This window comes from Lynx rufus, unplaced genomic scaffold, assembly GCF_022079265.1.
Source record: "Lynx rufus isolate CCGP_SWC_20201006 ecotype Redwood Valley unplaced genomic scaffold, mLynRuf1.p SCAF_13, whole genome shotgun sequence".
In the NCBI taxonomy this organism is placed as follows: Eukaryota; Metazoa; Chordata; class Mammalia; order Carnivora; family Felidae; genus Lynx; species Lynx rufus.
Window position 1 is genome coordinate 64157295 of NW_025814827.1, and position 11118 is coordinate 64168412.

Sequence of the window (11118 nt, forward strand, 5' to 3'; positions counted from 1 at the left end):
AGCCGAAGTTGGACGCTTAACTGACTGAGCCACCCTGGCGCCCCAGCATTTATTACTTTGAAACATTGGACAGTATATATTCCTTTTATGTGTATTCATGGTGGTGCTCATAACATGAATTTTTTTTTACCTATTTAACATATTTTTGTTGTTTGACAATATGACACACATTACTGTTTCCTATTTCATAATCAACAAAAAGCACTATATATCTCTAACTTTTCATAATTGTTCATCTATATTTCAAATATTCAGAAGTGGACAAAACATAAATCTTCTTTCAAAACAATTTTGTGGGAAAATATAAAGAAATTCCTTAAGGATTTTAAGATGCTGAAGATCTTATCTGTTCTTTCTCTTTGAGAAAGTATGTCTAAAGAAATTAGCAGAACAAGCAGGATGTGCCCAGCAACATCAGTAACCTAATCAGATAATCATAACCTGATATGTCCTGGGGATGACACAGGAGATACAATATCACGTATCTTCATTATAATTTTGACACATGAGGTGAAATGAAAGAATTAAAAAGAAATCCAATTGTCTGAGAAGCATACTTTTGTTCTGACCATGAAAATAATATAATCCACAGAGGAAATTTATACTGAATTAACATATTGAGTAAGTCAAATCTGTTACCTCACACCCTTAGGACAAAGGGTAGAAAATGGTCACCGGAAAAGTTTTAAAACACAGTATTTTGTATTTTCTGATGCTTCTGATTCTAAGAAGTAATGATTATGTACTGTATTTGACAGCAAATAGTCATAATTATCATTGTGGTATAATTAGGTGTCCCTAGACTTTAAATTCCATTATCCCAATGATCAACAGATTTTTGTGTGATTTCTTGCTTAAAGTAGGTCAAAAAACGCCTGAGAGGCCACCCTTTAGGCCAATGTCTATAATAAATGTTTCTAACAGCGCTCTTAAATTTGCCAGTCACCTAAAAAACAGTATTCTACTGCTCACAAGTAGGGCTGACCAAGTGAGTAAAAATAGCTCAAGCACTCCTTAGCAGTCAAAATGTACCACTCAAAATCCACGTCTTACAGAATCCATGCCAGGAACTAGGCTGTCGACAAAGCTCAGCCCAGTGTATCATACCTCAAACATAACCTAATTCACTACTCCAATTCAATAGCATTGGAAAGCAAAACAAAAACAAAAACAAAACAGAGTTTTCTTTATTGTTATTCAATGGATACACTTAAATAAAAAAACACCCCTTAGGAGTTGATCATAAAATCAGTTTCCATCTGAATGCATTTTTCTCATGGCATAATCGTTTTCAAAACCTTTAGAGATGTAGAAAATTTTTTTTAAATATGAAGTACTTTACAAATTTACATGTCATCCTTGCACAGGGGGCATGCTAATCCTCTTGGTATCATTCTAAATTTCATGTATGTGTTGCCAAAGAGAACACATTATTTCTCTTTTTAATAATACATCTTGCTTTTTCTATATACACCATATGGAAGTATTCAAAAACGCTTGTAGAAAATTTTGATGTATACTTTACTGTTCTTAATTTTTATTTTGATCATGTTAGCAGATAGAAAAAGTTGACCACCAAATGAGTTGACCTTTACATATCAGACTAGAAATTGATTCAAAAAGTAAAGTCTTTATGGTAACTTGGTTTGATAGTTTTTTTTTAATTTATTTCATCTTTTTTTAAGCTTATTTATTTTGAGAGAGAGAGAGAGAGAGAGAGAGAGAGCATGAGCAGGGAAGGAGCAGACAAAAATGAAGAGAGAGAGAGAAGGGGGAGTGGGGGGATGGAGAGAGAATCTCAAGCAGGCTCCACCCTGTCAGCACAGAAACCAATGCAGGGATTGAACTCATGTACCATGAGATGATGACCTGAGCCAAAATCAGGAGTCAGATGTTTAACCAACTGAGCCACCAGGTGCCCCAGTTTGATATATTTTTTAAAAACCAAAGACTGCTACATAGAAGTATAGGACATATACATTTGATATACAGTAAGCTAAGGTATGCTGGCAAAAATAGATTAATATAATTAAGTAATAACTAATATACATATTAGTTATTAGATAATTTGAGCAGATAACTCAAGCTACTTTATGAGTAGGTTAAGAAGAATAGTTTTTCGGTTTTCAAAAATATGTATATATTGTACAGGATGTCTACTTAACGGAGCAAATATAAAAATATTCAAGTTATATTGCTAAATGTATCACTATTAAGCACCTTGAAATTAAGATGTTTCCCAAGGTAAGCAAAAGGTAAGGAATTAAAAGAGTTATTATTCAAATTGATAATGCTGCTAAATTTTTAGAAGAATATAAAAACTAATGCTTCAATGTCCTAATAAATAAAATACATATTTGATGTATTTTGCTCTATAAATATTTCCTAATGGATACAGAGATACCAAGGCATTACTTTGCAGGAATCTTGAATAATTCCTAAAATTAGACTTCCAACTCATTTTTGAGCTGGTAAATGACAGGTATGTTTGGTTTAAAAGAAAAGTGTAGGGGTTGAGGGAAGCTGACACTAAAAAAGAAGGCTTACTTGTACTATTTGGAGCATTTGTCCTATTTTGAATACTATTAAGTATGAGTAAACAATTCTTGTTTCTAAATACTATACATCTGGTTCCACAAGCTAGAAAATAACTCAGTATCATACCTGGCACAACATACTTGTTTTCCATGTCCATGTAACTCAATCCAAACCTCTTAATTGTACCAGTTAATCCTGCTCCTAAGTCAGTTCACTTCTCCAATTCTACCACCACAAATCTAATTCAAGTGACCTAAGTCAAGTTTCATCTGGACCACTGAATGACTTAATAAATGACTCCCACAAATCTACTTTTTCCTCTTCATCACTATCAATAATGAAAAACTATTTAAAAAGTCAACATTTTTAGACCAAAAACTACTATCCTTTACATCTACTATAAGATCTACATTCTACATCATGCTTGTGTTTGTCACAGTATCATCACACATGCCATTTTGGTGTGGGATTTTGTCTGTTGTTTCACTATTCATTTCCAGGAGCCTGAGAGAGTATCAAACATATGCCAAAACTCAGTAAATGTTTTCTCAAAGAATAAACATTAGGTGAACTTGGAGCAGAAATCAATGAAATTGAACACAGGAAATCAATAGACAAACAACAAAACCAAAAGAGTGTTCTCAGAAAAGATCAGTAAAATCTATAAGCCTCTAATCAGGGTAACTTAGGGAAAACAAACAACAACAACAACAACAACAACAACAAAAAAAAAAAAACAGTCACAAATTAATAATACCAGTAATGAAAGTAGAGACATTACTACAGATCTCATAGCCATTAAGAGGATAATGAAGAAATACTGTGAAAGACTCTAATACCCATAATTTAATAACTTAGATGGAATGGACCAATTCCTGAAAGACACAATTAGCCAAAGCCCACAAAAGAAGAAACAGACAATTTGAATAGGGCTGAACAAATCTCTTTTACAAGTTCTTTCTAATCTATTAAACAAATTGAATAAACAGTAGCAGGCCCAGATGAGTTTACTGGTGAATTCTACCAAACGTTAAAGGAAGAAATTATATCAATTCTGTACAATTTATTCCAGAACATAAAAGTAAAGGATTATTTCCTAACTCATTTTATGAGGCCAGAATTACCGTAACAACAAAACCAGACAAAGGTATTATAAGAAAACTACAGACTAGCAGCTTCATGAACATACATACACATTTCTCAACAAAACATTAGCAAATGTAATCCAACATGTATAAAGAATTACACACCATCACCAAATGGGATTTAAATGAAACTAGACATAGATCTGACACTCTTCATAAAAACTCAAAATAGATCACATACCTAAATGTGATCTGTACATGTGAAACTACAAAACTATTGGAAGATAACATAGGAGAAAAACTAGATGACTTTAGGTATTGTATTCTTTTTTATATACAGCAACAAAGAAAAGACATAATTGATACACTGAACTTCATTAAAATTAAAGACTCTTCTGTAAAAGACAATAGAAAATGAAAAGTCACAGATTAGAATAAAACATTTGAAAAAGACATCTGATAAAGCACTGCTAGCCAAAATATACAATGAACTATTAAAACTCATCCATGAGAAAATAAACAACCCAATCATGTTCACCACACCATTATTCACAATAGCCAAGATATAAACAATCTAAGTGCATGCTTATGGATGAATGGATAAAGAAATCATAATTACACACACACATATACATGCACTGAGACATTATTTAGCCTTAAAAATGAAAATGATCAGGCGTCTGGGTGGCTCAGTTGGTTAAGTGCCCAACTTAAGATTTTTGCTCAGGTCATGATCTCATGGTTGAGGAGTTTGAGCCACACATTTGGCTCTGTGCTGACATCACAGAGCCTGCTTGGGATTCTCTCTCCCCTTCTCTTTCTGCCCCTTCCCAACTCGTCCATGCACACACAAACACTCTCTCAAAATAAATAAACTTATAAAAAATGAAAATGATCTTGCAATTCACAATAACATGGATATGTTAATTAGCTTGACTACACTACTCATTTCACTGTGTATATCAAAACATATTATACATCTTACATATTTTTTTAAAAAAAGGACAATTACACAATTAAAACATTAGCTTAAAACCTTTGTAGACACCTCATCAAAGAAGACATATAGACATCAAATAAGTGCATAAAAAGATGCTCTATGTCATGTCATCTGGATAATGCAAATTAAAACAAAGATAGCACCACATACCTATTAATGACAAAAATCCAGAACACCAACACCAAATGCTGGTGAGTATGTGGAGCAAAAGGAATTCTCTCACATTGCCATCGGGAATGAAAAAATGGTAAAAACACTTTGGAAGACAATTTGGCCGTTTCTTGTAAACTTACCCTTATCCTAGAAACCAAAGGTTGTGTTTCTTGGTATTTACCAAAAGGGTTGGCAACTTATGTCCCCACAAAAAACTTCACATGGATGTTTACAGCAGTCTTATTCATAAATGCCAAAGTGTGGAACCAACCAAAATTCCCTAAAGTAGTTGTATCAATAAATAAATAAACTGTGGTAATCTGGACAATGGAATATCATTCAACCCTAAAAACTGAGCTATCAATCCATTGAAAGACATGGAGAAAGCTTAAACACCTATTATTCATCAAAAGAAGTCAACCAGAAAATGCTACCTACTGTATGATTCCAACTATATGACATTCCAGAAAAGGCAAAAAATATGTAGACAGTAAAAAAGATCAGTAATTGCCAGAGATTAAGATGGAGGAAGGATCAATTACTCGAGCAGAAGGTTTTTAAAGCAATGAAAATACTCTGTATGATACTATAATGGTGGATACTTGTACATTTCATGGGTTTGGACAAATATAACAACACCAAGAGAAACCCCTAATATGAATTATAGACCGTAATAATGATGTGTAAATCCATCAGTTATAACAAATGTATCACTCAGATAGGGAATGTTGATAATGAGGGGAGACTATGCATGAGTGGGAGGCAGGGAGCTTATGAGAAATCTCTGTAACTTCCACTCACTTTTGCTTCGAACCTAAATCTGTTCTAAAAAATAGTCTATTAAAAATGAACTTTAATACCCTTTATTATTCTAATATTAGATAACTATTGGAGGAATGCAATTATTCTTTACTTTCTAGATTGAAGAAAACATGCCCAATGCTGCATTGCTAGCAGCACCACACAGCAGTTTGTTAACAAGTGACAGGCAGAGGGAGGAGGACACAAGGAGAAGTGGGGGAGAGAGGGACAACAGGTTCAGAAATAGAAAACAAAGAAATTAAATTAAAGCAATTTAGAAACCTAAATAAAGGCCTGACCAATTCAGAAATAGGCATTATCCTTAAATTTCTCCCCAAGAAAAGAAACACTATTGTTCAACTTCAATTGGAAAACTTCTGGTAATGAGTAACTTGCAACTTGCTACAACACAAGATAGAATTTTTTATTTTTTTAATGGAACTCATTCTTACAATTAGCTTACCTATAACCTTCACTCACCAGGCTTAATTTCACACTTTGAAGCTAAACAAAAATCAATCTAATTCTACTCCTACATAGCAGTAGCTTCTTCCAATGATAACTATTATACCTCTGCTATGTCTTGTCTTTCTATTTATTTACAATTCCTTCTAATGTTTCCAGTAGGATATAGTTTCTACTAATGTCTCCTTCCTATTTTGTATTTTCATTCTTCCACAGTTTGTCAATTAGCTCAATTCCCATAATTTAGTGATTTCCTTTCTTCATAAAAAATATTTTTAAATAAAGCTTGGTTACCTTAGTTTACATGGCAGCTTTGCCATACGACTAAATTGTATTGACTTTATGTATCTATTAGATATTGAGAAAATTAACCAAAATTTGGAAATAAGGTAGGAGGAAGGTATGACTCTCAGAGTCGTGATAGGACAATGTTTAACAAGCTGAACTGAGAATTATTCAATCCTAGGAGACAATTCACCTTGTGCTTGGCTTAGCTATTTATTGTATAATTGGAGCCCAGAACCTGTGAAATTACACGTGAACTTCAATTTTTGTCAGAGAAGAATGATAAGGCCAAGGTTTGTATTATGATTGATTTGTAAACATTAACCAGATCTATATTTATCAATCTTACCTCAATATTTTAATGTCCATTATTACTCACTTTTTCACATTCTTCTTTGAACCAGATTTACCAATTCACTATTTTCTCATTTATAAAATAAATACAGCTTCAGCATATGCTAACTTGATAAGTACATGAGTCCTTTTCCAATTCTTTGAAAATTATATTTTGAAATCTATGGTAGTTCCTTTAGAATGCCTTAGGGAATTTGATTGTAGGGGTCAATAAACTGTGTTGCCTGAGAAGTACATTTTACAGACTATTTAAGCCCACAAGTGCTTTTTTGTTGTTTTGTTTTTTGTGGGTTTTTTTTTTGGTCCCTGAAGGCAACAGAAACAATAGAACTTGATCTTCAATGATTCTTTCCTCTCTTGTCAATCTTTCTCTCTCTGTTGCTTCTGGTTCTTAGCTAAACTTAGTATTGGTTTAGAATTATGTATGATAAATAAGTTATTCCCCATTGGTGGCAGCAGTGAGTGTGAATTATGTTTTATTTAATGATCATTGTATGGCTTATACAAACCTATTTTCTGTCAGTCAAAAAACAGTAATAAAACAAATGTTTGCTAGATTTGTTTTCTTTTTTGTGTTTTTAGCTTGTTTTATTTTTTTAAATTTTTTAATGTTTACTTATTTGTAAGAGAGAGAGAGAGAGAGAGTGAACGAGGAAGGAGCAGAGAGAGAGGGGGACACAGAATCTGAAGCAGGCTCCAGGCTCTAAGCTTTCAGCGCAGAGCCTGACATGGGGCTCGAACCCACAAACTGCGAGATCATGACCTGAGCTGAAGTGGGATGTTCAACGGACTGAGCCACCCAGGTTCCGCTGGCTTATTTTCTATATGACCTCATTAAAGAAAATATTTCTGGACTCAGGAAGATAGCCCTTTGAACCCTAAATTATGAGTTTTTCCTGCTTCATTTGTCTTGACCCACTGTTGAGATTTAAGAATTAGAAAATCATTTACTGGGGCATCTGGGTGGCTCAGTCGCTTAAGCATCTGACTTTGGCTCAGGTCATGATCTCACAGTTTGTGAGTTCGAGCCCCACATCAGCTCTCTGCTGTCGGCACACAGCCGGTGTCAGGTCCTCTGTCCCCCTCTCTCTGCCCCTCTCCAACTCATGCTTTCTGTCTCTCAAAAATAATTAAATATTAAAAGAAAAGCATTTACCGTTTGAGTGTGAAATATTTTTCTATCTTCGAAGGATAGAAACAAGTAAGATTATAAAACCTCTTAAACAGGTCTATTTTGATTGGTTTGGAAAGATTAGCACATGTTTATAAATTCAAAATAAGTATAATATCCATCCCAATTGTCAAGAATAAATTTTTAATTTAACTTCTAATAATGGAAATATGCTAACCTTTTAAAAATCATTCTAACAGAAACTGCTACTCTAGCAACATTTTTATATAAAAAGGCAAATCCATTCAATCAAGATAAATCCTTAGACCAACCATATGGTTTGAAATTTTGATTTGGAAACAAGCCAACTTAATAGGTTTTCTCTGATTTTATCAGTTTGAAATATAATACAAGTATTCAATGGTTTTTGTTTGTTTGTTTTTTAATAGGAGAAATAGTTATTTCAAAATTTCTAAACTTCTTACACTGGTTATGATCAAATGAGCTAATTTAATTCTTACACCATGTCAAAGATTGAAAAAAATGCATGAAACCAGATTTCTGAAAATACATGTAATAATTATGCTTAGCAGTATGTTAACTTCAGAATTCAATGTCCTTAATTTTAAAGCCTTGCATAATACTGAGTTCATTAGTAAGTAATCTTTGCATATCTAATATTGCCTAAGATAGACTATTGAAACACAGTTTTAGAAAATAGAAAGGGGTGTTTCTTAGTTTTATATGTTCATTAATGCTTATACCTGGTCGAAATGTGATGTGCATAGATAAAGGTGATTATTAGGTAGGAATATAAGCTTTACTACTTTGCTAAAATGCTTGTTACATAACAGAGAATTTTCAAATACACTGTTCGATGTTTCAACTCCCAATGTTCTCTATGAAATAGTAGCTAATTAGGTTCAGTGATAGTTAACATGGGTGATTAAATATATACTGGAAATATGGCAAAGAAACACAACTGTGTACACAAAGTAATGGGGTATCTTTTTGTTTTTCAAGGAAAAAGAGTAGTTTTGTTCTAATGAAAAGCGGCTTTGATAAAAATTACTTTCATTCTGTCTCCTTACTTTTCATAATATTGTTATTCACATAAGTACAATAAAACTTAAGCCTCCTCTATACTAAGATATAATTGATCAAATTGATTTTATAATAATCAAGAGCACACCTGGAGTGTCATGTTTTGTAACAAGCTAATAACAAGTCTACCATTAATTGAAAGGGACTGTACTTTACACATGGAACCAACACCTCAAAATCTCTTCAAGAAAACAGGATTGTCATGGAGTTTCCAGGGCCCCAGCTTCTCAGGTGGTAAACAAGGTGACTCCCTTGCTAGGAACTATAAAAAATCTGGGGCTCTCCAGATATTGCTGGAGAAATCTGGTGAAGAGAATTTCTTTCACTTGGATTTTCAAGCCTCAGGACAGAATAAATTGTAGAGGCTTTTAAGTGATTTCTAAATGAAATTTCTTGAAAGAACTTAATTATCTGGCTTCCATAGTTACTTTGACACTATATAGTTAAAGAGGCTTATATAGTCAATTAGCAACTCTTGGTAAATCTGTGCTAATAAGCATAAATACACACACAAAAAACAATCTTTTTGTCATCAAGACTGCTTAGAAACTTATTACCAAAATGATAGTACTGTTAATAAAAGTTATTCAAACATCTAAGGCAAGGATAAGCTAACTTTTTCTTAGAGTATTTTAGGTTTTGCAAACCATACAGTCTACATCACAACTGCTCAACTCAGCCACAAACAGGGAATCAATTAATTGATGTGGCTGTGTTCCATTAAAACTTTATGAAAACAAGAAATTGGGCAGCAGGCATAATTTGTTGGCCTTCGATCAAGGGAAATACACTCGTGTTTCTCTTTGTTCTTTTCTATAAAGCAAAGGCATAGGTTCTGTGAATTTACGTGTTAATTTGCACCTTTCTGTTCAGCATCAAGGATAATGTCCAAAGGTTATGGTTATATTGCCTTGTAAGATATTAACCATTTGTGTATCTAACCTAGCAAGCTCCATCTTTTAATGCTTTTTGGGGGAAGACTATATCATCCTTATTTCACTAATTTTCATTTGGGCCAGATTTATTGTTTTGCTAGGTCCTTCAAAAATGAGTTGAATATTTTCGACATTTTGTTCTGTATCTCTAAAAGAATGGTTTAAATTTTTGAAAATGATACATGGACAATATGAACTATGTTGGTGCTTTTTGAATCCTAGTTCTGCCTTCTTAGATATTGTAGACTCTAAGTATCAAGTTTCTCTCAGATTTTGGTCATCCTTAGTGGTAGGATCTGAGGATTTCCAAAGAGTGTGGCCTCTCATCTCTGGAGAAAATTAAAATGTGATTATCTAAATGTGTCCAGACCAAAACGTTTGAGACAAAGAGTCAGGGACCAATTATATTGTTTCACAGTACCTTTATCCCCTATTAAATATGATGCTAAACATGTATGTTTTTCTTGCATTTAGTCTTCTACCTAAGGGATTTTTTTCAACTATGTGAATAACTCTAAATCCTAAATTGCCATTATTTTATAGGCCACTTGAGGCAGTAAACAGAGATCAAGCCTGTTCTTAGAGAAGAATCTATGTAGGCCTAGTAGAGAATGGTTACAAAGAGAGAAACTTCTTTAATTACTTTCCCTCATGATAGAGAATTTGAGCCTTTGAACTATCCAATACCTTTTCTCTTAAATTATTAAGGACACCGAGGCAAGATGCACTCACAGTTAAATTGCTACATTTAACTCTGAGCACAGGATTTCTGAGTGACAGGCATGTCAAGTTCTTTATGGTTCAGAAACCTATAGACCATAAATATAAAGCTTCATGAACTGATAACCATAATTAGAGATTTAGTCCAGTCATAATTCTAGAATTTAGAGCACTGACTGGGATCCCTTCCTTTTTACAAGAAGTTTTGGTGCTCTGCCCTCTCCCTAGCACTAAGTATAATGGCTTCCATCTGGCCACTATTCTGCAACAATGGAACTAATACAGTTTTTGCTTTAAAGGTTGTTTCCCAATGGATTGTACTCTACAGTGGGAGTAATTTTTACACTTGCCAGTCAGAAATTGAAAAAGTTAGCTACGTGGGGAGGACAGTGTTTTCTCCAGAGTTTCAATACTATCACTCTTTTGCTTTTTACTCCCTTTGCTGCGTTTTCTACCATGAACTCTAGCTTGGGGCAGGGTAGTAAGATTTACAGTCCTGTTAAACTAAGAAATGTCAGATTCTAAGCCACCCAGTGTCATTAGCCTCAGGCAAAAAGAGCTTTTCTT

General features: G+C 33.6%; 1 non-coding gene across 1 annotated transcript; it reads right to left on the reverse strand.

The window, feature by feature from the left end:
* Nucleotides 1-1322: 1322 nt before the first annotated feature.
* On the reverse strand, nt 1323-1429 carry LOC124508988 (U6 spliceosomal RNA). Its single transcript, XR_006961355.1, has one exon. It is a non-coding gene; the product is annotated as a U6 spliceosomal RNA (small nuclear RNA).
* Between the last annotated feature and the right edge of the window lie 9689 nt (nt 1430-11118).